The sequence below is a fragment of the Podarcis liolepis genome (assembly GCF_965112155.1).
Source record: "Podarcis liolepis genome assembly, chromosome: 16".
In the NCBI taxonomy this organism is placed as follows: Eukaryota; Metazoa; Chordata; class Lepidosauria; order Squamata; family Lacertidae; genus Podarcis; species Podarcis liolepis.
The window spans coordinates 33,909,828-33,935,724 of record NC_139567.1 but is presented as its reverse complement, the minus strand read 5'-3'; the positions used below and the strand labels follow the sequence as shown (position 1 = coordinate 33,935,724).

Sequence of the window (25,897 nt, the reverse complement as noted above, 5' to 3'; positions counted from 1 at the left end):
GTCTGCCTGCCTCTTATATTCCTCCTTAGCCCTGTTTAAATTGAGTTGGAGCTGGCGATGGATCGCTTCCATTTCTTCCACGAACTGTTCTGCAGCTGGAACGCTCCAGTTCTCCCCCTCCCCCCCTGGGAAGGCTCTGGGATGGCACCCGTGATTAGCCAAAAAGGGGCTCATCCCCGTGGACACGTTCTCTGCATTGTTGTAGGCAAATTCTGCCAACGCCAACTTCTCCACCCAATCATTCTCTCTGTCATTAACATAACACCTCAAATATTGTTGGAGAACCCCATTCGCTCTTTCCGCCTGCCCGTTGGTTTCAGGATGACGGGCCGTCAAGAAATTAACCTCTACATGCAGTAAGCTCATGAGCTTCCTCCAGAACCTGGAAGTAAATTGTTTCCCTCGGTCTGAAACCACCCTCAAGGGGGCGCCATGCAACCTAAACACATTCTCTACAAACAATTTGGCGGTTTCTTCTGCTGTAACCGCATGTGAGCAGGCTATGAAGTGGGCCATTTTAGTTAACAGGTCTACTACAACCATGATGGCTGTTTTCCCTCTAGACTTTGGCAGATCAGTCATGAAATCTATTGCCACTGCTTCCCACGGTCTCTCAGGTGTGGGCAGTGGTTCTAATAAACCAGCCGGCGCCCGCCTCTCCCCCTTGGCTCTTTGGCATTGTTCACACCCTCTCACATACTCCCGCACATCTTCCCTGACCTTGGGCCACCAAAATTCCCTGGTAACCAGCCACATGGTTTTGTGTTGCCCAAAGTGCCCTGCTGTGGGGCTATCGTGCAGCTGCTTGAGTACCTTCTCCCTCAATTCCCCTTCAGGTATATATAACGCTCCCTTATAATACAATGCCCCATTTCTCTCCTCAAAACCACCGGATTTGTCTTCCTCCCCTCTGAGATCCCTGAGTTTCCCCTGGGCGTATGCATCCTGCACCGTACCCTCTACCAATTCCCTTTGCCCCACCAAAGTCGCCCCACACACCCAGCGGTCCTCTGGAATGATATGGGTTTCTTCGGGTGCTCCCTCCCCCTCCAAATATTCAGGTTTGCGTGAGAGAGCGTCCGCCCTAACATTCTCTGGGCCTGGCACATAACAAATCTCAAAGTTAAATTTGGAGAACTCTTGGGCCCATCTCAACTGCCTTTGGTTGAGCACTCGCGCCGTTCTCCAGTACTCTAGATTTTTATGGTCCGTGCACACTTGCACTTTATGTTGTGCACCAACTAGCAGATGCCTCCATCTCCGGAACGCCTCATGAATAGCAAGCAGTTCTCGGTCGTACACCGTGTAGTTCCTCTCGGATTTGTTCAGCTTCCGCGAGAAGAAGGCACACGGACGCCACTCTGACTCCTCCTTCCCCGGCTGCAGAAGAAGCACCGCCCCTATGGCTCTGTCAGATGCGTCTGTTTCAACCCTTAGCTTCTTTCGTAAATCCACATGCAGAAGTTGTTCTTCAGAGGCGAAGGCCCTTTTCAGTTCCTCAAACGCTCGCTCCGCCTCCGCCGTCCATACAAACTTCTTTTTACTGCTGAGACAGTCAGTGATGGGCGCCGTCAGATGGGCGAAGTTGCGGATGAACTTACGATAAAAGTTTCCAAACCCTAGGAACCTCTGCACATCCTTCTTGGTTTTGGGTGTTTTCCATTCCAGCACTGCCTGTACCTTGCCGGGATCCATGGCCAATCCCTTGTCTGACAGGCGGTACCCCAGGAATTCCACCTCCTTGGTATGGAACCGACACTTCTCCAGTTTGACCCACAGCCTGTTGGCTTGCAGTCTGCTCAACACTTCTCTGACGTCTCTCACATGTTGCTCCTCATTCTCAGAATACACCAACACATCATCTAGAAAGGCAACGCAATTCTTGTAGAGCAAAGGGCCCAGCACGTGGTTCATAAAAGATTGAAAACACGCGGAGCCTGCTTGTAATCCAAATGGCATAACGAGGTATTCAAACGCCCCCAAAGGGGTAAACATGGTGGTTTTCCATTCATCCCCTTTCCTTATGCGTATCAGGTTGTACGCCCCCCTTAGATCCAGCTTTGTGAAAATCTTTCCCTTCCTCACCCTGGTCAAAATATCATCAATTCTGGGCATAGGGAACGCCACCGGTTCAGTCACTGCATTCAGCCGCCTAAAATCACATACAAGTCTCGGCTTGTCCGCATTTTTTTTGTCCACAAAGAACACTGGGCTCCCCCCTGCTGCTTTGGACTCTCTGATGAAGCCTCTCTTCAGGTTCTTGTCAATGAACCCTCGCAACTCCTGCATTTCCCTGTCTGACATGGCATACAACTTGCCCACGGGAAGCTGTGCTCCTGGGAGTAAATTGATCTGACAATCAAAGGGTCTATGAGGTGGTAGTTGGTCAGCTTCCTTCTCGCTGAACACGTCGCTGAGATCTGCATACTGTGGTGGTACCTTCACCTTCCCCATTACTTCAGTCCCTGCTAGGGTGGCTTGGGCCCCTGCTGAACCCTTCTCCCCTTTGCAGTGTTCTAGGCAATGTGCTGAACCAAAGGACACCACTCTTTGATGCCAGCCAACCAGCGGATCATGTAGAGCTAGCCAGCTCATTCCCAAAATAATGGGAGCGCCTCCCAGGGTGGCCACATTAAACGCTATCAGTTCTGTGTGCCTTGCCACCCTCATTATCATTGGGACAGTCTGCAAGCGGACTCCTCCTCCCAACAACTCCCTGCCATCAATCGTGGTCACCTGCAGGGGGTTGCTTAAAGGGATGGTCTGTATCTGGTGTTCAGCAGCAAACTCCTTGCTCATAAAATTGCAGGAGCTGCCTGAGTCCAATAGCGCCTTTATTTTTAGGGGGTGCCCATTCTGCAGCTCTAGCGACACTTCAATCACTAGAGCAGGTCGAGGAGCTTCTGGCACGGGCACTTTCACTGCTCTTTGGCCTGGCTGCAGTGCCCCAATTGTGGCAACCAGGCGTTGGCTTTTACCTGCTCCGCTCCCCCTTCTTCTCCCCCCTCAACAGCTCCCACCATCCCTTGCCATTCCTTCCTCTGGGGGCAGACTCTGGCAAAGTGGCCTGGCTGTTGGCAGAGATAGCATTTCCGGGGGCCCTTTCCCTCCTTCTTAGCTCCCTCGCTGGTTTTTGAAAATGCGCGCGCGCGCGCTGTTCCGATTTCCATCGGCTCTGCCGGCGGGAAAGCTGGCTCAGGAATGTCTGGAATGCGGAACTCCTTCCAACGTTCCCCTCTCCCTTCCCGCCTCTCCAAGGCTCTTGCCTCCTGCCGCGCTCCTATGGTCAGCGCAGATTTGGTCAGCTGATCCATAGACTCCGCCCTGGGGCTCCGTGCCAGCTCGTCTTTCACCCCCGAAGAAAGACCTTCTTCAAATAGCATTTGAACGGGTGCCGCCGATAAATCCCAACTCAGTCTGTGAATCAGCATGGTAAACTCAGTCCAATATTCACGGACAGATCGACTTCCCTGCTTACAAGCCATTAGCTGTCTGCGCACCACCCCTTCCTCAATATCGCTGGAAAACATGATATCCATTGCACGAAAGAACTTCATTGTGTCCTTTAGTATGTCATTGTGCGTTGCCATTAGGGGTCGAACCCAGTCTCTAGCCCCTTTCTCAAGATGCCCAATTACAAAAGCAACTCGCGATTCCTCATCAGGGAACTCATCGAACTGCACATTAAGGGCATATTGCATCTCTGTCCTAAAAGCATGGTAGTCCTTGGGGTCCCCCCCAAATTTCTGCACCAATCCTGGTACCTTTCTGGGGAATTGCGTGGCTTTCCCCTTCTTGTCTGCATCCTGAGCCCTTCTCTCCTCCAACCTCGCCGTCTGCAGGGCCAGTTGAACCTCCAACGCTCGGTATCTATCTTCCAAGCTTGGACCAGCTCCAGCCCCTGCTCCTCCGGTTCCGGTTGGTTCGCTCATGATGCCTTCTCTTGCACAGGCAGCGTACAAAGACTGTCGGACTGCTGTGAGGGTTTGATTAGCTGCTTGTGCGTGAAAACGTGCTCCCTCAGAGTTTGTGCGACCCCACAAACCTCCGTGTGTGACGGAGCTCCTCAGACATGTCTGCTCTAGTCACTAGTAGAGTCCGACAGTGGCTGTCTGCGGAAGCGTTTCCAGCAAAGAAGTTCCTTAACGGAAACGCGTCTCCTGGACTCACGGCGTGACAGTTTCCTGCGAGGTGTGGGTCTCCCTATGGGAGACTCCGATACCTCCCCACTGTTCTCGCTGGAAGCCTCCCTGAGCCCTCCCTCCTGCTCGCATTCCCTCAGAGACCCACTCCTCCCCCTGCTGGTCCCTGCTTCAGCAGTTGAGTCTCTTTCATCCTGCCTGAGTCCCTCCACCACCTGATGCTCTGATGGCAGTTCCCTGACAATCTCTCATCAAAGTAAGATGGACTTGAACCAGAGAATCTCAGAACAAGAGATAGAGGCTGCTATTCAGAACATGCAATTGGGCAAATCTCCGGGACCAGATGGATTGACTTCCAGATACTACAAATCGTTGAAGGAATGGCTAACTCAACCACTAAGAGAAGTGTGCAACGAGATCCTTGAGGGAAAAAGGGCCCCTGAATCGTGGCAAGAGGCATATATTTCACTCATACCAAAGTCAGAGACTGAAAAGACCCAACTTAAGAACTACCGCCCAATATCACTCCTCAATGTGGATTACAAAATTTTTGCAGACATTTTGGCAAAAAGATTTAAAAGAGTATTGATGGAGAAGATTCATAAGGACCAAGCAGGTTTTCTCCCCAAAAGACACCTGGCAGACAATGTAAGGAATGTAATAGACATTCTGGAAAAGCTAGAGGTGAATATAAACACTAAAGCAGTACTGATTTTTGTGGACGCGGAGAAGGCCTTTGACAACATTTCTTGGAGTTTTATGAGAAAGAATCTTCATGGGATGGGGGTAGGCCAGGGTTTTGAGAATGGTATGGCTGCAATATATTCTGAACAAAAAGCTAAACTGATTGTAAATAATGTTATGACGGAGGAACTTAAGATAGAAAAAGGAACACGACAGGGGTGCCCGATTTCCCCATTACTTTTTATTTCAGTTCTGGAGGTGTTGCTGAACATGATAAGAAATGACCAGCAGGTTAAAGGTGTGCAGGTCGGAGCTAAACATTACAAGTTAAGAGCGTTCGCAGATGACCTGGTATTGACTTTGCAAGAGCCAAACACTAGTACAAAAAAGGTTTTAGAAATAATACAACAGTTTGGCCAGGTAGCTGGATTTAAGTTGAACAAGCAAAAAACTAAAGTTTTAGGGAAAAACTTAACAGATATGGAAAAGGAGAAATTTCAAGAGGAAACAGGTTTGACTGTGGTAAAGAAGGTGAAATACCTAGGGGTTTATTTAACATCTAAAAATCTGAATTTGTACAAGGACAATTATGAAAAATGTTGGTCAGAAATTAAAAAAGATCTAGAAATATGGTCAAATTTGAAACTGTCAATGCTAGGCCGAATCGCTGTGATTAAAATGAATGTATTGCCTAGAATGCTTTTTCTGTTTCAGACCTTGCAGATTCTCGACAAGATGGAATGTTTCAAGAGGTGGCAGAAAGATATTTCGAAATTTGTCTGGCAGGGCAAAAAGCCCAGAATTAAATTCAAAATATTAACAGATGCTAAAGAAAGAGGGGGTTTTGCCCTGCCGGACTTAAAATTGTACTACGAGGCAGCAGCTTTCTGCTGGCTGAAAGAATGGATGCTCCTCGAGAACACTGATATCTTGGATCTGGAAGGTTTTAACAATGCTTTTGGTTGGCATGCATATCTTTGGTATGATAAAGTAAACAGCGCTTTTAAAAATCACATTGTTAGGAAAGCATTGATTAATGTTTGGATAAGATACAAAGATCTATTGGAAAATAAAACCCCTAGATGGGTGTCACCAGTGGAGGCCAAAGCAGTGAAGAGACTCAATACGGAGGCCGGATGGCCGAAGTATTGGGAAATCTTAGAACAGGATGGAGACAAGTTCAGACTACAAAGTCAGGAGAAATTGAAGCATAAAGTTGGAAACTGGTTTCAATATCGTCAAATAATGGAATTTTTTAAACAGGACAGGAAAATTGGTTTCCAGGTGGAAAAATCAAAATTAGAAACTGAACTGTTAGAACCCAATACTAAGATTTTATCTAGAATGTATAACTTGCTGTTGAAATGGAACACACAGGATGAAACAGTAAAATCTGCTATGATTAAGTGGGCTCAGGATGTTGGACATAACATCATGTCAGCTGACTGGGAATGGTTATGGAACACCGGTATTAAATTTACGGCATGTAATGCCTTAAAGGAAAACATTATGAAAATGGTATACAGGTGGTACATGACCCCAGTCAAGCTGGCAAAAATCTATCATTTGCCTGATAATAAATGTTGGAAGTGTAAAGAGACTGAAGGTACCTTTTATCACCTTTGGTGGACTTGCCCGAAGATTAAGGCCTTCTGGGAAATGATCTATAATGAAATGAAAAAGGTACTTAAATGTACCTTTCCCAAAAAGCCAGAGGCCTTTCTTCTGGGCATTGTCGGCCAATTGGTGACAAAGAAGGATAGAACTTTTTTTATGTATGCTACAACAGCGGCAAGAATACTCATCGCAAAGTATTGGAAGACACAAGATTTACCCACTCTGGAAGAATGGCAGATGAAAGTGATGGACTATATGACATTGGCCGAGATGACAGGCAGAATCCGTGACCAACGAAAAGAGACGGTGGAAGAAGACTGGAGAAAATTTAAAAGTTATCTGAAGGACTATTATAAACTTAATGAATGTTAAAAATGTCGTGGTTTTCAGAAACAAGGGGGTACAGGGATATATGGTTAGAAGATAGAAAAGAACTAAGTTGACAGAGACTTGAAAGCAATAATTGGGAGTTGCTAGTTGAAGTATGGACATTGGGATGCAGAGAGGGGGGGTATGGGGAAGTCCAAGAAAAGAGGTTTATAAGAAAATATGTATGAAACTATGCGTGTTTGTTTGTCATTTTCATTGTTTGTTTGTCTTTTTAAAACGTTGTAAAACCAATAAAAATTTTATAAAAAAAAAAAAAAAAAGAACTGAAATGGAAGGAGGAGAGCTGACCACAGAAGGGACCACCATTTTGGGGGGGGGGATCCATTTCGCTTTCCCTCAGCCCTCTCAGAGCATAGGAAACTGCCTGGTGCTGAGTCAGGACACTGCACCCATCCAGCTCAGTAATGCCTACACTGGCTGGCAGAAGCTCTCTGGGATTTCGGACTACAGTGGTACCTCAGGTTAAGTACTTAATTCATTCCAGAGGTCCATTCTTAATCTGAAACTGTTCTTAACCTGAAGCACCACTAATGGGGCCTCCCGCTGCCGCCGTGCCGCCGGAGCATGATTTCTGTTCTCATCCTGAAGCAAAGTTCTTAACCTGAGGTGCTATTTCTGGGTTAGCGGAGTCTGTAACCTGAAGCGTATGTAACCCGAGGTGCCACTGTACACAAATAGAGTGTTTCCAGCCGCTTTTAACCACCTCTCTCTCCTGTTGCACATTGAAACCATAACAGCCTCTTGGGCCCATTAACCCAATACAGTTGCATCACTCCCGTTTTATGAGCTGAGGGAAGCTTCCATGGGAGTCCCCCTGGCGTGCACGTCCTTTGAACCAAACCTCTGCAGATGCAGTTTCCCATTAAGTGCAGCTTTGCGCAGCTTCTCAACTTGCCGAAGGAGGCTTTAAAAGGGCTAGAAATGCAAATACACGGTGTACTTATTTTGCAGGACCCCAGGAATTATCTACGGGCCTGCGATCGCCTCCTGGTAATGTCGCCTACAACATCCAAAGGGCAATCTCCAGAGAATCATCCTGAGCATTTCAAATTAAAGCCAAGGTTTTAGCTCCCAAGCTTCTGAAGGAAAACTTGAAAAGCGGGTGGTAGGTTTAGGTGGCAGTACAGAAAACAGGAACGGGTAGAGATGGGCAGGGCATGGCAGCAAGGGAACAGAATAAGCTTCTTTATAGTGAGTCAGGCCATTGGCTCACCCAGCTCAGTATTACCTACACTGGCAGGCAGCAGCTCTCCAGGAGTTTGGACATGGATCTCTCTCAGCCCAACTCAAGCTGCAGGGAATTAAATATGGGACCCTCTGCCAGGTGCTCTATCAACTGAGCCATGGTCCCTTCTCAAAGTTGGGTTCTTTCCTTTAGAACAGCTAATTTTTCTCCCACATAACCCTCCGCTCATTTCTTAACATAAGAAGAGCCTCCTGGATCAGGCAGTGTCAAGGCAGGACTCGGGAGCAGGTCAGTAATAACTCACAAGGCATCAGTAAAGTTAACTCTTTATCCAAAGAAACCAAACAGGCTTAGTGAGCACAGCAACACTTCCCAGTAGGTCTTGCCTCCTCCCTCAGGTCCATTCCTTGCAACTGGAGACTTCTTTGGCTTGTCTATCTTTGCTCCTCCCTCTTCATACCTCTTCTGGTTCTGTCACATCAGAGGGAGGGAAACTGGTCGCAGCAGGAAGGGGAGCCTCCCTGGCTTCTTCAGCAGTCTGCTTCATCTCTGCCTCTTCGTCCCCTTCCTCTCCAGCCTTCGCTTCTACTTCTGATTCTGGACTGCTCTCTGCCACAGCCTCTTCCCGCTCACTAAACCCTGTTCCCCTTTCAGCTTCAGACACCACCTCCTCCCAGTCTTCTCCCTCTAACCCCTCATCGTTGTCCCATCACCACTCCCTGTGCTCTGAGCCTTCTTCCCTTGGGGGTTCCCCAGCTGGTGCCTCCTACCACTCTCTCTGCATCCAACCAGTCCATGACAGGACACTGGGCCATTAGCCCAGCATCCTGTTCTCACAGTGGCCAAGCATTTGCTCACAGCGAAGACCTGAGTGCAACATGACTCTCCCACTCCTGTGGTTTCCAGCAACTGGAATACAGAAGGATACTGCCTCTGACTGTGGAGGCACACATCCCAGCCACCATGATAAGCTGTACCCTCCTTGAATTTACCCAGTTCTCTGTTAAAGCCAGCCAAATTGGTGGCTATCACTCCTGCAAAAGTGAGGGGTCCATAGTTAACGTGCTGCATGAAAAAGTCCCCAATCTTCCAACAGTCAGACCTGATCCCTCCCTGCGAAACTTCGCCTCTTCCTTTCCCAGTCCCTGGGATCAGGATCAGAATGAAATTCAGAACGTGCAATGCGCTTGTCAGAGTAGGTGGAGCCTGTTGCAAGTCTCTCCCGCTCCGCCATAACAGTGCAGGGTGGGTGGAGCTTAGGCAACAGGGGGAGGAGTCTAAAGTTTCATTTATTATTCTTTTTTTAAAAAAATTAAATTTATATACCTCTGAAGATTGCAGGGCGGTTAACAAGACGAAGGGAAAACGAAGAGAAATATTGGGATTCTTAGGCAACAATTTCCCCCTTGGTTTATATTATCATCCCTGCACCAGACATGAGAATATTGACTAATAAATATTTCCGATTATCAAACAGAGGGCACATATTTATAAAAGCTGTTCTGTTACCAAGATTCTATCGCAAACTCGGAATCCAGTTTCTTCTCCCTTCCTTAAAAAAAAAAAAGAGTCGGGATCTTCAAACACTCCCATTCAAAGTGAATCAATGTTTATTGACTACACCAGCTTTTCACATTAAAAAGAAAGAAAAGCGCTCTTTTATGCACTAGAATTTCCGAATCCTTGGAAACCGAGGCTCTTTTTACACTAACTCAAAGCAGCTCCTGGCCATCTTAACATGCGTTTCTGCAGGAAATAAATAATTGGTCCCACATGGCCTTTAAAGCAAAATAAGCCGGGGGGAAAGATCCGTCAGGTGAGGGAAACACGGAGATTCCAGCACATGTGTTAAGTCACCGTGATCTTTATGAACCAAAAAAGGCTCAATCTGAAGTTTCAGCAGGAGCAGGGGGGTGGGGGGTATTGCTCTTTGTTTTTAACACAGAGGGAAGGGGGGGGGGAATGGCAACTTTGACAAAAAGCTGGAAAAAAGTGACCTATATCCTCCAGCAACTCTGGGCACAATGGAAAATCTTATTACAAAAAAAATAAAAATCCACCCTGTTTGAAGTTCAGCCAAGAAGCAATTAAAGATTAATCTCCACACATACACACACACTGCTCCAACCCCAGAGTCAGTAACAAAGCTCCTATTGATTACAAGCAGGCCAGGATTTGACCTTCACTTCAGGCTGGCTGAGCGACTGGGGTGGGAGGGGGAGAAACCCACAGAGCAGCCACCATTTTGAAATGAGCACACACAGAAAGAGAAAAAAAACTCCCAGCCACCCATTGAAGGTGATTATATAAACCGACGACTGGTCAACTGCAGAGGTTGTGTGTTTATTAAGGCCTTCTCTGTCTACTCTATATACATTTAAAGCAGCCTCATACCGCTTTAAACCATCATGGCTTCCCCCAAAGAATCCTGGGAGGTGTAGTTTGTTGCAGGTGTTAGGAAACACACGCATGCACCCCATTCCTTCAAAGAGCTACAGTTCCCAGCGTGGTTTAACTATCAGTCCCTCCTCACAGGGAACTCTGGAGGTTGTCCCTCTGTGAGGGGAACGGGGGTGTGTGTGTGTCCTCCTAAGAGCTTTTCGCACTCTTCACAAACTACATTTCCCAGGATTCTTTGGGGGAAGCCATGACATTCTTTCATTTTTTTATTTCCCCCCTTTTTTATTGGTTTTCACATATTACTTTACAATACAGATGTACCAATGTGCCACGACTCTTTCAAGTGGCATCAGAGCGCTTTAAAAGTGTGGTGCAGATGTGGCTTTTGCCATATTCGCTAATTTCAGTGTGTCTATTCAGAGTAGAACTAACAGACTTTTCCCCATAGTTGTACAGCTTTGGGGAGGAGCAAGTTCCCCCCACCTATTTTAGAACAAGTGGTCATACTTCGGACACATCTGAAAGCTGGTGGGGAGAGGCACATATATGCTTCCCAGGATGGCAGAGGCGTAGGTCTGTACGATAAAATAGAAATAACCTTCCAAGAGCCGCATGACAGCAGTGGGTGGGGCCAGAGGCAAAAGTGGGTGGGGCAACTAATGTAAATTTTGCCTTGGCAGGGACTTTTCAGTGGTGGTCCCCTCGGTTGTGGAATGCCCTTCCTAGTTAGTCTCTATCATCATTATTATCTTCATCTCTGTCATTATTAACTTTCAGGAGGAATGTGGAAGTTTGCCCTGATATTTGGTGCCCGAAGAATACTATTCCTGGCAACCTTTGTGGTTGTCATCGTTTTTAGAATGTTTTTGCTGGTTCGTGTTTTTGTTTTTTGTTTTGTTTTGTTTGGCTTTGTGTATCTGTTTGCCACCCTGCGCTGCTTGGGGAGGAAGGGTGGGATACAAATTTAACAAATAATAGATAAAAGAAGCAGGTTGTCACAGGTCTAAGGGGCAGTTGAAAGCAAGAAAAGGGCTCGTGTAGAAGAAGCCTGTTGAAATTCCTTTTTCTACTTGACTATTAAAGGGGCACAAGCTCACGGCAACCTTGTTTGTCACCAGGTCACCCCAAGACCCAGCAGAAAAACATCTTCTGTGGTGAGAGGCTTATGTAATAACCACACACAACTGCCAAACGAAACAGGAGTTTTGAGGTTGGGGAGGCATGTGGGAACCACAGCTTTTTAATAAATAAAAGCAGAAGTGAAGAAAGTAGTTTCGTAGGCCAGACTTGGATTTAAAGTTGTGGGTCAAATCCAGCGCTATGTACTAGACCCAGAAACTGGCAGTTGGTGCAAGCAGGCTTGGATCGGTGTCATATGCTCAAACGGTTTTGCCCTGGTGGGCAACTTGGCTGCCAAATTCTGCACCAGCTGAAATTCCCAAACTGTCTTCAGAGGCAGCCCTACATATAACGCATTGCAGTAATCTAACCTAGAGGTTACCAGAGCATAGACAACAGAAGTTAGGCTACTCCTATCCAGTTGAAATAATTTAAAAAATATAAAATATATAAAATAGTCTAGCACATGGGTAGGCAAACTAAGGCCCAGGGGCTGGATCCGGCCCAATCGCTTTCTAAATCCGGCCCGCAGACGGTCTGGGAATCAGCATATTTTTACATGGGTAGAATGTGTCCTTTTACAGTGGTGCCTCGCAAGACGAAAAGAATCCGTTCTGTGATTCTCTTCGTCTAGCAGTTTTTTCGTCTTGCGAAGCAAGCCCATTGATGGATTAGCGCTATTAGCGCTATTAGCGGCTTATCAGATCAGCTGATAAGCGGCTTAGTGGCTTAGAAAAAGGGGGGGAGGGGAAAAAACCTGCAGGAACTCGCAAGACATTTTCGTCTTGCGAAGCAAGCCCATAGGAGATTTGTTTTGCGAAGCACCTCCAAAACGGAAAACTCTTTCGTCTAGCGAGTTTTCAGTCTTGCGAGGCATTCGTCTTGTGGGGCACCACTGTATTTAAAATGCATCTCTGGGTTATTTGTGGGGCATAGGAATTCATTCATTTTCCCCCAAAAAATAAAGTCCGGCCCCTCAAAAGGTCTGAGGGACAGTGGACCAGCCCCCTGCTGAAAAAGATTGCTGACCCCTGGTCTAGTAGCACCTTAGAGACCAACTAAGTTTGTTCTAAGTATGAGCTTTTGTGTGCATGCACACTTCTTCAAAAAGCATACGAAAGCTCACAACTAGAACAAATTTAGTTGGTCTCTAAGGTGCTACTAGACTATTTTATATTTTTTAATTTTTAAAAATTATTTCAACTGCGTCAGACCAACACGGCTACCTACCTGAATCTATCAATATCCAGATAAGTGTGCAGCCTGGGCCACCAGCCGAAGCTGATGGAAGGCACTCCGTGCCATCGAGGCCACCTGAACTTTGAGCAACAGCAAAGGATCCAGGAGTACCCCCATGCTATGTACCCACTCCTTCAAAGGCAGTGTAACCCCATCAGGAGCAGGTGACCTCCCATCCACCCAGTCTGGGGAACTGCCTCCTAACAGTGCCATAGTCTTTCCTGGACCAAGCTTCAGTTTGTTGGCTCTCATCCAGTCCATTACCGAGGCAAGATATTGGTCCAGCACAGGCATAGGCAAACTCCGGCCCTCCAGATGTTTGGGACTACAATTCCCATCATCCCTGACCACTGGTCCTGTTAGCTAGGGATGATGGGAATTGTAGTCCCAAACACCTGGAGGGCCGGAGTTTGCCTATGCCTGGTCCAGCACTTCCACTGCCTCACCTGCAGATGTAAAGCAGAAATAGAGCTGAGTGTCATCAGCTGACAACGTACTCCGAATCTCCAGATAACCCCACTTAAGCTCCTTGAATGAGCTTTGAGATGGGTGCCTCAGATACTAACTTCTCTTTGGACTAACTAAACAAAAACAGGTCTCTGCTGAGGAACCTGCCCATAGAGACACCAATGAGTTCGTACAGCAAGAAACACCGGGGCCCAGGCCTGTCCAGAAGCCACAAGACTCCGAGAGAAGAGTCATGCGGCCTTCTCCAAGACACGGAGGGCAAAGCAGTGGTTACTCAAATCCAAGGAATGTTGATGACTTCATGTCCTCATTGCAGGGAGAAGGGAGAAGGAAGGGTGTGCGATGACTCTGGCTTTGAAAGAAGGTTCAGGGGCCTCAAATTGATTAAGCCTTTTGCTCACAAGACATGCACAGGCACACACCCTGCATTCATTGGGCCCTGGACAACGACCAACCCTGCATCGCTGGAAATGCTTCCCATTTCAAAATGCGCCCGAAACGCAGATGGGAAACATTGCCTAGGAATGCCACAGACCCTTGGACCACCCTTTTCTCTCCCCACTTTTTCTAGGGCAGGATGGCAACACAACTTGTGAACACAGCCTGCCTGCCAGCCACAAAATAGGAGGAGAAGAGGGAGGGGGAAATCCAGGATTAATCACTCCTCTTTGAGGACTAGAGGCATGCAGACAAAGCAAATGTATGCTAGTGGGCCTGTACATAAGATTAGGGTTAGCTTTGTTCTATTGCAGAGGGGAATTACAAGAGCTTGAAGGTGTTTCCATATTTGCATATTTAAAAGGAACACAAGAAACAACCCTATCTGCACTATATGTCTAAGGGTCTTAGTAGACTACAAGCGTAACATGGGTCAACAGCAGCAAAAACAGCTAATGTTATTCTACGCTCCATCAAAAGGCAATCAAGGCAAGCAATTGTTGGCATCTCTATGTCTTGAGAGACAATGGAATGCACCTCCAGGGGTGAAGTCAAACTGTTATGTTAGCAGCACTGAAGTGACCTTTCCAGGGTGTAAGCCTGGGCAGCATGTCTGGAGATCCTGGGCTGTCCAGACAACAAGACACACACACACCCCGTTGGCCTCACTGATGTGGTCCAAAGGAAAGCAGAGCAATACTTTTGGTGCCAGTTTGGCTGCAGGAGTTGCCGGAAGGAGGTGTACAAGATACCATCTAACCGTCTTAGGAACTCCACTCCAGAATTGTGCTACTCCTTAGCCTTTTCTTCTCCTGAAGATGACCCTCAAGGCAGCGGAGGTTTAGGATCAGTTTTCCTTTTCCTAGATGGGCTACCTTCCCAGGTTGATGAGCCCCATCTGCCCCTCACTTCCCTCTACAGCACATGCAGAAACTGCCTTCTTGACCATTGAACCCACTGTGGGTCTCATCCATTCAATCTGCTGCATGCAGGGAAAGTCCCTAACTCACTGAGGGTTTGAGACCCATTGGCTACCCTCACCTGGTTTAGCCAACCAGTCAAAGCCATTCCTGTAGTGTGGCCACTGTCACATGCTGACAGCTTCTAAGAACTACAGGTGAGAGCTGAGTGCAGGGTGGGGACCAAAGGTGGACAACCTATCCCACTATTCTGCCTTGGCCAGACCACACCTGGAGCACTGTTTCCAGTTCCAGGCACCAACATTTAAGGAGGATATTGACAAACTGGAATGTGTGCAGAGGAGGGTAGCCAAGATGATCAAAGGGTTGGAAACCAAGCCTTATGAGGAACAGTTGAGGGAACTGGGTATGTTTTGCCTGGTAAAAAGGAGACTGAGAGGTGCCATGATACCCATCTTCAAATATCTAAATGGCTGGCTTGTTTTCTCCTGCGTCAGAGGGTAGAACCCAAACCAATGGATTCAAGTTACAAGAATGGAGATAAACATCAGGAAAAGCTTTCTGACAGTCAGAGCTTTTTGACCGTGGAACCTACTCCCAGGAGAGGTGGTTGATTCTCCTTCCTTGGAAGTTTTTAAGCAGAGGTTGGATGGCCACCTGTCATGTATGATCTAGTTGAGATCCCTGCATTGCAGGGGGTTGGACTAGATGTCCCTCAGGGTCCCTCCCAACTCTGCAATTCTGATTCTATGCAGGCTTCCAGTTCTTAAACAGCCATGGCTTCCCCCAAGGAATCCTGGGAACCATAGTTTCTTACATGTGCTGAGAGTTGTTAGGAGACCCCCTATTTCCCTCACAGAGCTACAATTCCCAGGGTGGTTTAAGGGGAATAGAGAAAGGGAGAGAGCAAAGCATTTTTTTTTAAAAAAAAAAAATCAAGACAGCTTTTGCCGACATGAAAAAAGAGAGGCCGTTCTATTTTGATTTCTGGAAGATCTGGAGGGAATTCGTTCAAGCTTCTGTTTCAAAAGGATGCCGCTCCCTGGGGTTCAGCATCCCTTTGGTGATGGGGCTGTTTGAGATCAAAGACATAAACTCTCGTGTGCTGCAGCAAAGCACTACACACTCACACACCCCACAGCCACTGTTTCGCTTACTTCTAAATTCTCTCAAAGCGTAGAGGAAGGAGAATGAGCACAGGAGGTTATTTAGATTTCATTCTCCTTAAAAAAGAAAAAAGATGAACACACCTGTAATTAAATTCACATAGGCCTGGTTCGGTTGTTTGAAATTTCGACCAGCAGTTGAACATTCGACTCGACTCCTCTGCCAAATAAACAAAAAAGCCCACTTCAGTTTCTGGGGGCATCAGACAATAGTAAATGCTGAACGCTACAGTAAATTAGCAGTGACATGTAGGGGTGGCAGACAGAAGGCAGCCAAGAGACGAGACAAGACATATGGTCAAGGCAAGAAGAAAGTGGTTGGTGAAAAGGGAGCGTCAGAGAAAGCAGTGGCTTGGCTCCTCAAGCTCACAGGCCAGGGCAAGGCAAGGCACCATATGTTTAAAGCATGTTGAAAGCACACAACTTTCCCCAAAGAACCCTGGGAACTGCAGTTTAACCCCTTGCAGAGCTACATCTTCCAGCAGCCTTAACAAATTACAGTTCCCAGGATTTAAATGTGCACCTGAGAATGTTGCTAGTGAATCCTGCTTCACCTACAAACATGCGCTTGTTGCACAAATTTCCTGGATCTGCCAAGGAGATGGAGCAACTCCCCGATGGAAAAAGGTTGCAGCGTCCGGGAATTTTTTAGTTTAGAGAAAAGGCAAGTAGGAAGGAACGATAGAAGTTTATAGAAGTATTCATGGTGTAGAGGTAGTGGATAGAGAAAGGTTTTCTTCTCCCTCTCTCATAACACTAGAATTCCTGGACATCTGAACATGGGAAGATTCAGGACAGGGATTCAGGACGCGGTACATAGCTAAACTGTGGAACTCACTGCCACAAGAGGCAGTGATGACCTCCAAACTGTTGTTGTTTAGTCTTTTAGTCGTGTCTGACTCTTCGTGGCCCCATGGACCAGAGCATACCAGGCACTCCTGTCTTCCACTGCCTCCCGCAGTTTGGTCAAACTCATGCTGGTAGCTTCAAGAACACTATCCAACCATCTCGTCCTCTGTCATCCCCTTCTCCTTGTGCCCTCCATCTTTCCCAACATCAGGGTCTTTTCCAGGGAGTCTTCTCTTGTGGGCAAGGTGATGTCTCTGCTTTTTAAGATGCTGTCTAGGTTTGTCATAGCTTTTCTCCCAAGAAGCAGGCTCCTTTTAATTTTGTGGCTGCTGTCACCATCTGCAGTGATCATGGAGCCCAAGAAAGTAAAATCTCTCAATGCCTCCATTTCTTCCCCTTTGCCAGGAGGTGATGAACCCAGTGGCCATGATCTTCGTTTTTTTTTATGTTGAGCTTCAGACCATATTTTGCGCTCTCCTCTTTCACCCACATTAAAAGGTTCTTTAATTCCTCCTCACTTTCTGCCATCCAGGTTGTGTCATCTGCATATCTGAGGTTGTTGAACTAGATGGCTTCAAAAAAGGATTGGACAAATTCAGGGAGGATAAGGCTATCAAGGGCTACTAGCCATGATGGCTATGCTCTGCTTCCGTGGCTGGAGGCAGCAATGCTTCTGAATACCAGTTGCTGGAAACCACAGGAGAGAAGAGAGCGCTTGTGAGTTTCCCACAGGCATGTGGCTGGCCACTGTGCTGGACTAGATGGGTCACTGTCGGGACCCAGCAGGCACTTCCGGGGGCACCGCCCCACAAAAAGAATGAAAACAAACTTCCGATGCTAGCTGGGAAATTGCACATCGCAGAAGCAAAGGTTTCAGAAGGAAGGCTAAAATTAGCAAGGTGTATTAATGAACTAAGACCATCTCAATTCATCACTTGCAGCCTATTCCCTCTCCCCTTCGCTCCGCTCTTCCTAATCACAAAGATTGCTTTCTGCATTCCCTCGAGAGAGGCTGTTAAATTCCTTGCCAATCAAAATGTACCTTCCAAAGTCACCGATAATGAAAGTCTGCACTTGGAGCATTTTTTAAAAAATGGGACGTGGGTGGTGCTGTGGGTTAAACCACAGAGCCTAGGACTTGCTGATCAGAAGGTCGGCGGTTCAAATCCCCGCGATGGGGTGAGCTCCTGTTGCTCGGTCCGTGCTCCTGCCAACCTAGCAGTTCGAAAGCACGTCAAAGTGCAAGTAGATAAATAGGTACTGCTCCAGTGGGAAGGTAAACGGCGTTTCCATGCGCTGCTCTGGTTCTCCAGAAGCGGCTTAGTCATGCTGGCCACATGACCCAGAAGCTGTACGCCGGTTCCCTCGGCCAATAAAGCGAGATGAGCGTCGCAACCCCAGAGTCGGCCACGAATGGACCTAATGGTCAGGGGTCCCTTTACCTTTACCTTAAGTCTTAGAAACACACAGCTCTCTTAAGTAAGGCTGGGTGATATATTGATATATCATCCCAAACTGGTTTGAAGTCCATATTGTGATATCCATTTCATAATTTTGGACCTGGCATCATGGTGTGTGTGCGCGCTATGCAAAAATCACAATACAGGGGTAAATGTGAAGCCACCCAATGCCTCTACATAGCTCCATCCTTATTTCAGACATCATGATCTATCAGTATATTGCAATGTTTAACTGGTGATATATGACAATGTTGAAAACCAGATATCCCCCAACCCTACTCTTTAAACTGGGATTTAAGACAAGGGGGTGACTTTTAAAATAGTTTTTGCAGGAGAATAGTTTTTTTCAAATTTTGTTATGTTATTAAGGACACCTCAGTACTTGTTACTATTTAATTTTATTTTATGGGGGGTGGGGTGGGAATTCACCTTGCCTTTTGCACAAAAGGCATCTATCATATTTAGAAATATGCACTGAGAAAATGATCCAATATAATAAAATGAATAACGAGAGAAGCAGGAACCAAGCAAGGAATTCCTCAACCAATCAGGGCTCTTTAAACAAGAATGACCTGAGTCACAAATCTAGAGGAAGTGAAACGAAACTGGCTCCCTCAGAGTCGTGTTTGTCCTCCACATAGTTAGTTTAATAATTAAATGAATATCCTTCCCTTCCACCCCAAAAAGCCAGGGCGGCAAACAGCATGTTATGAAACAATTAAGACATATCCTCCAACATGTCTCTGATGAAAACAGGGACATCCTATTCAATAATAATAATAATAATAATAATAATAATAATAATAATAATAATACAGTGGTACCTCGGGTTAAGTACTTAATTCGTTCCGGAGGTCCGTTCTTAACATGAAACTGTTCTTAACCTGAAGCACCACTTTAGCTAATGGGGCCTCCTGCTGCCGCTGCACTGCCGAAGCACAATTTCTGTTCTCATCCTGAAGCAAAGTTCTTAACTCGAGGTAATATTTCTGGGTTAGCGGAGTCTGTAACGTGAAGTGTATGTAACCTGAAGCGTATGTAACCCAAGGTAAGTAAAGGTAAAGGGAACCCTGACCATTAGGTCCAGTCGTGACCGACTCTGGGGTTGCAGCGCTCATCTCACTTTATTGGCCGAGGGAGCCGGCGCACAGCTTCCGGGTCATGTGGCCAGTATGACTAAGCCACTTCTGGTGAACCAGAGCAGCGCACAGAAACACCAATTACCTTCCCACCGGAGTGGTACCTATTTATCTACTTGCACTTTGACATGCTTTCGAACTGCTAGGTTGGCAGGAGCAGGGACCGAGCAGCGGGGATTTGAACTGCCGACCTTCTGATCGGCAAGTCCTAGGCTCTGTGATTTAACCCACAGCGCCGCCCGCATCCCACTGCAATAAAAACATTTACCACTGTAAATGTTGTTGTTTTATACCCTGGGTTGCCCCAGCCACTCTGGCCAGCTTCAAACTTATATAAAAACATAATAAAACACTGAACATTAAAATTTCAGAGTCACAACCATCTTTTCCCTCACCCTCTGCTTGCTTTCTGCTAAACACACACATGCACGCGTGCACACACAACTGCGGTTCAGCTACTGTTTGCGTGACCAGGGTAAAAAATAAATAAATACATCCTCAATCTCAATTCCAGGCCCCTACGGTGCCTATGGCAACTGGCATCCGTCGCCTTGGAAACTAATCTCGTGGTATTTGAACAACGTAACAAGGGCCTTTAATCTCCCAAACACTGTAAATCTTTATTCTCACCCGCTTGGCGAGATCCAGAAGAGGCAATATAAAAAGCCTGTTGTTCCCACCTGGAAAGGGAGCTCCCTTGACTAGGGTTTTGTATACGCGGGGTGGTTGTGTGTGTTTTTCTCTCCCCCAACTCAAAAGGGAGGGCAGCGCGGCCTACGGAGAGAGGCCTACCGTCAAGTAAATAATTAGTCACATTTCATGAGGCAAAAAATGCGTTCCCCGAGGCGTTGGGGACTCGGAAGAGCTGCACACTCAGCGTTTCCACGCTAACCTATTCCCCACATTTAAAATCAAAAGCATGGGTTATTAATTTGCACTTATATTCCACCTTTCCTCCAAGGGGCTCCAGGTGGAGTAGACATCATATTATTATTATTATTATTATTATTATTATTATTATTATTAGTACGCTGGCCATATAACTGGGTTGCCCCAGCCACAATGGGCAGCTTCCAACAAAATATAAAAACAAAGTAAAACATCAAACATTAAAAACTCCCCTATACAAGGCTGGCTTCAGGTGTCTTCTGAATGTCATATTGCTGCTTATCTCCTTGACATCTGGTGGGAGGGGGTTCCACAAGGTAGGTGCCACTACCAAGAAGGCCCTCTGCCTGGTTCCCTGTAACTTCCGCCCTCGTTTTATCCTTGCAGCAGTCCTGCGAAACAGCATTTGAAATTCACCAGGCGCATTTTGCACCTGGCTATCGGCCACTTGCGACCAAGTGAAGATGCCCAGGTGCAACCTGGAGTTGCATGCCTGGAGATCATTGGATCTGGACTGTTTTCACACACGAGAAACACACCCTGTAGAATTCTATCTGCGCTATTTTATCTGCACAGTCAGAACAAATTTCAGGAACCAAAAATAATATTGAAAAACATGACTTTTGAGCCGACTGTCCCCCGAACAACAACTAGACATTACATATTGGTGACTGTAACCCTTGCTTAAGGATTTATATATGAGAATTTCTAACACTTCCTGTGAGGAAGAAAAGGTTGAAAAAATGAGGAAGGGAGGGAGGGACCCCCAAAGTCATCCAGTGAGTTTGATGGCTTGAGTGAAGATTTGAAATGGAGGCCCCATTTGAACTATACAGTGGTACCTCGGGTTCCACACACTTCAGATTACAGACACTTCACGTTACAGACTCCGCTAACCCAGAAATAGTACCTCGGTTTAAGAACTTTGCTTCAGGATGAGACCAGAAACCACGCAGCGGTGGCGCGGCAGGCCCCATTAGCTAAAGTGGTACCTCAGGTTAAGAACTGTTTCAGGTTGAGAATGGACCTCCAGAACGAATTAAGTTTTTAACCCAAGGTACCACTGTACTTTGAAAGCACTATTATACAGTGGTACGTCATGTTAAGTACTTAATTCGTTCCGGAGTTCTGTACTTAACCTGAAACTGTTCTTAACCTGAAGCACCACTTTAGCACAATTTCTGTTCTCATCCTGAAGCAAAGTTCTTAACCTGAAGCACTATTTCTGGGTTAGTGGGGTCTGTAATCTGAAGCGTATGTAACCTGAGGTACCACTGTACAACATTAACTGTTTGTGGCTTCCTCTAAGGCATCCTGGGAACTGTAGTTCGTTAAGGGTGCTGAGGATAGTTAGGAGACCCCCTTTCCACTTCACAGAGCTACAATTCCCAGGATGCTTTAACAATCCCTCTTCAGAGGGAGCTGTGGGAATTGTAGCTCTTGGGAGGGGGATAGGCGGGGCATGCTAACAACTCTCAGCAGCCTTGGGCAAGAAGCCACAGCTCCCAGGATTCTTGTATGGAAGCCATGGCTGAATGAAGTGGTTTCATGGTGCTTTAAATGTACACTGTAGTTGGAGCCTAAGGCTCGCCTTCGGCTATGAGTCAGACCACAGAACAATCCCTAACGGCTCGAGGAAGCCGCCTTACACCAGCTCAGACATTTTGGCTGCCTAACTCAGTATTGTCCACTCCCAACCGTCAGAGGCTCTCCAGAGTCCCGTTTCCATCACCCGCTCCCTAATCCTTTTTAATCTGGAGATGCAAGGGATTAAACCTGGGACCTTCTGCATGAAAAACATGTGCTCTACCACTGATCTGTGGATTACTTATTACTAGCAGCCTCATACCTGCTGCCGATGCTCAGGAATTCAAAAAAATCAGTGCAGTTTTGAACCCAGCAGCTAAAGACCAGTGGTTACAGTCCACCATATTGATTCAAATTGCCGTCCGACTGTATCCAACCATGAAAACCTGTCCCTTGGACTCAGGAACCGTCATGGAAAAGTTGGTTAAAATCAGTGCAAGTTTGAAAGGTTCGGTCTCCAAGGCTCGGTGTCGGGAGACCTTGTGGTGGTTTGTGGAGGAAAGCAAGTCTCTGTGAAAGAGCTTGGTTGAAGTGTGGTAATACTGGTGCCAGTTGTTGATGGTAAGGGGACTTTTCCTTGACGTTGCTATGTCATTAAGTCCACACATCGGAGCAACTCCTCTGCTTCCTGAGACCTGTCCATGGTTCTGAAGGACCCAGATCTGACCACCTTTGGTGCTCTGATTCAATGTTCTCAGTCCCTCTAGCTTGCTGGTTCCTGCTCTCTACTGCTCTCTCTGATCCAGATCCCTCTATGGGTTTAGCCTCAGTCTCATCAGGATTTATCAATCGGAAGGTGAAGGAGCATATCCCAAGATTCTTTGGGGGAAACTTAAAAGTGGTATGATTTGAATGTATGGGGCAGATGGGGCCTCAGTGGCAGAGCACATCCTTTCCATGCAAAGCCTCCTATGCTCAATCCCCAGCTGGGAAAGACTTCTGTCCGAATCCCTGACAAGCAGCTGCCAGCCAGTGTTGACCGTACTGGGCTAGATGGACCAATGTTCTGACTCCAGTGGAAGGCAGCACCCTATGCTGCTACGTGCTGGAGACTGAGGCCAGGAAATAGAGGCTGTGCCTAGCAAACAGGGACAGCTGGAGCATATGCTGTTTGCAGATGAATATTTGGTGTACGGAATACTAATTACCTGAGCATCTCAAGATCCACAGCTAAATGGTGGATTTTGCACCACAGACCCTCCAAATGTCCTGATTTTCCAGGGACAGTCCTAGATTTACAGAAGCCATCATAGTTTCTGATTTGATCCTGGAATGTCCTGCTTTTCCTTAGGACATCCCTATTTTCATGGGAGAAATGTTGGAGGGTATGGAGTTATGCGACCCCCGAGCCAAGGAGATAAGTAACTATACAACCTTGAGAAGACATCTGAATGCAGCCCTGTATAGGGACGTTTTTAATGTTGGAAGCCACCCAGAGTGGCTGGGACAACCCGGTCAGATGGGTGAGGTATAATAATAATACTAATTCTGTGGTACCTCGGGATACATACGCTTCAGGTTACAGACTCCTTAACTGTGTCCAGTTCTGGGCACCACAATTCAAGAAGGACACTGACAAACGAACGTGTCCAGAGAAGGGCAACCAAAATGGTCAAAGGCCTGGAAACGATGCCTTATGAGGAACGGTTAAGGGAGCTGGGCATGTTTAGCCTGGAGAAGAGGAGGTTAAGGGGTGATATGATAGCCATGTTCAAATATATAAAAGGATGTCACATAGAGGAGGGAGAAAGGTTGTTTTCTGCTGCTCCAGAGAAGCGGACACGGAGCAATGGATCCAAACTACAAGAAAGAAGATTCCACCTAAACATTAGGAAGAACTTCCTGACAGTAAGAGCTGTTCGACAGTGGAATTTGCTGCCCAGGAGTGTGGTGGAGTCTCCTACTTTGGAGGTCTTTAAGCAGAGGCTTGACAACCATATGTCAGGAGTGCTCTGATGGTGTTTCCTGCTTGGCAGGGGGTTGGACTCGATGGCCCTGGTGGTCTCTTCCAACCGTATTATTCTATGATTCTATGAACCCAGAAATAGTACCTCGGGTTAAGAACTTTGCTTCAGGATGAGAACAGAAATCGCATGGAGGCAGCGGGAGGCCCCATTAGCTAAAGTGGTGCTTCAGGTTAAGAACAGTTTCAGGTTAAGAACAGACCTCCAGAACGAATTAAGTTCTTAACCCGAGGTACCACTGTACTAATACTAATAATGGTAATAATAATGATGATAATAAATACTAATACTAATACTAATAATACGTCTCCTATTTTCATTGGAGAAATATTGGAAGGTATGTCACCAACTTACAGGTTCTTAAAAAGGGGATTTGATTAATTCAATAGGATAAAGGCTCTCAGCTGCACCAGCCTTAATGCTGGCTTACGACCTGCAGGACCAGCAGTAGTAATGGCTCTAATATCCCTGGGGAAGGTAAATCAGGAGAGGACTTTTGCTCTAGAGTCCTGATTGTGAGCTTCCCAGAGGCATCTGGCCAGTTGCTCTGGAATATAGGGTGCCAGACTAGATGGGCCTTGGCCTGATCCTGCAGCCATGCACTTCTTGCTCCTCCTTCCCTTCCTGCATTCCTACTAAGGAAAGCGGGGGAGACGAAACCTCCTCTTCAGACAACAAGGAATTTGGTACGCCAGCAAACGCTCCCTAATCTCCTCCCCGCAACTCTTAAAAGGCTTCCCGTTTTCCACGGCGCTCAAATCTTATCACGTCTTATTTGCATATTGCATAAATATTTATTTGCTTCTAATCCTGCAAACAAAACTTGCCTTCAGGGTGGTGGGGGAAGGAATGAAAATGATATTTAAAAAAAGAAGAAGAAGAAGAAGTAGCAGCAGCAGCGACTCTTAATCAGAAATGGCAGCCTTCGGGAAACTGGAAACAAAAATGGCATGGCGGGCTTTACCAGAGGAAGGAGATGGTTGTTGCCACCAGAGCAGGACTTTCAGGCAGCTGTCTAGGCACCTCCTAAGAAGAACAAGTAGGAGACTATTCCATAGCTAGGGAGCCACCACTAAGAAGGCCCTCTCTCCCTGGTGGCCTACTCCCACTGTTGAAGGCTACTAAATTTAATGGACTGATTGACACAACTGTTCTAAAATTATTCAGGGTGTGGTCAGAGATAAAAGTTTTTCTTCCTATCTCCTTTTACTAGAAACTGATGGGCAGGAGCTTCAGGGCACACACAGGAAAGCACTTCTTCATTCAAGGAGTAATGAATATCTGCTGCAAGATGTGGTCGTTGGAAGTGCAATAGCAGGGATCATTCAGTTTGCAACTTAAGGGCTAATTCTGTTGGTGCTAATGTTAACTAGCCAGGGGTGGGGCAGGTGGTGTTGCTTAGCAACCAGGCAGAGTGGCATGATCTTTGCTGAGGTGGCACATGCTCCAATTGGCTGTGTCGTTCTGAGGGAGATTTCCTCTGTATGTTTGGTTGAATGTCTCCTCACTATGTACAAAGCCCGAAGAAAGATAAAACCTCCCTGTCCCTTTCTCCTCAAATTATACGCTGTTTCTGTTCAAGTTTTTTCAGTAAAGTGTTGTCGGGATTTTTCTTTAAGCAGCTTTGCTACCAGGAGTGATGGTTGCCCTTTAGAAGCAATTAGATAAATCTATGGCGAAGGAAAGGTTTATGTATGGTTACCAATTATACCTATATTAGTAGAGAGTCAGAGAGATCATGCCTCTGAATTCCAGCTGCCAGGGAACAAAAGGGCTATTGCACTCATGTCCTGCTTCCCATAGGTAGGGAAACGGGATGCAGGATTAAATGGACCACTGAGCTCATCCGCCACATCTCATCGTATGATCTTAGGTCAGCCACTAGCAGGAAGTAACAAAAAATGACGCTCCGCAATTTGCCCCCAAGAGGTATCAGGGCAAATGGGATCACCCAGATCTAAAGGCCTCTCCACGTAAATCAAGACACTGGAGCCTCGCTTGTGACAGTAACCATCAGACGCCACTCTTAATTATATCTTGCCATGGGCCGAAGGATGAAGGGCAAAACACATTTGCCGGTACCTAGACTTCTCCTCCTGTGATCAAAGTGCTTGCGATCGGAAGCAGCGTAAACCTGAAAAAGTGACTCTCATTTTCTCTCAAAAACAGCTTCTCCTTTTTCTACAGTGGTGCCTCGCAAGACGAAAATAATCCGTTCCGCGAGTCTCTTCGTCTAGCGGT

At 46.6% G+C, this 25,897-nt stretch overlaps 1 protein-coding gene across 5 annotated transcripts in view; it reads right to left on the bottom strand.

The window, feature by feature from the left end:
* The window catches only part of GTF2IRD1 (GTF2I repeat domain containing 1), a 1,520,245-nt gene that overhangs the window by 1,478,294 nt on the left and 16,054 nt on the right, over window positions 1-25,897 (bottom strand). For 2 of the 5 annotated variants that reach the window (XM_083479620.1, XM_083479618.1), the window contains exon 2: window positions 15,854-15,929. The exons of the other annotated variants lie outside the window; for them this stretch is intronic. The gene's annotated coding sequence lies outside the window, so the exon portion shown is untranslated. The remainder of the gene's footprint in view (window positions 1-15,853; window positions 15,930-25,897) is intronic. 5 annotated transcript variants of the gene reach the window in all.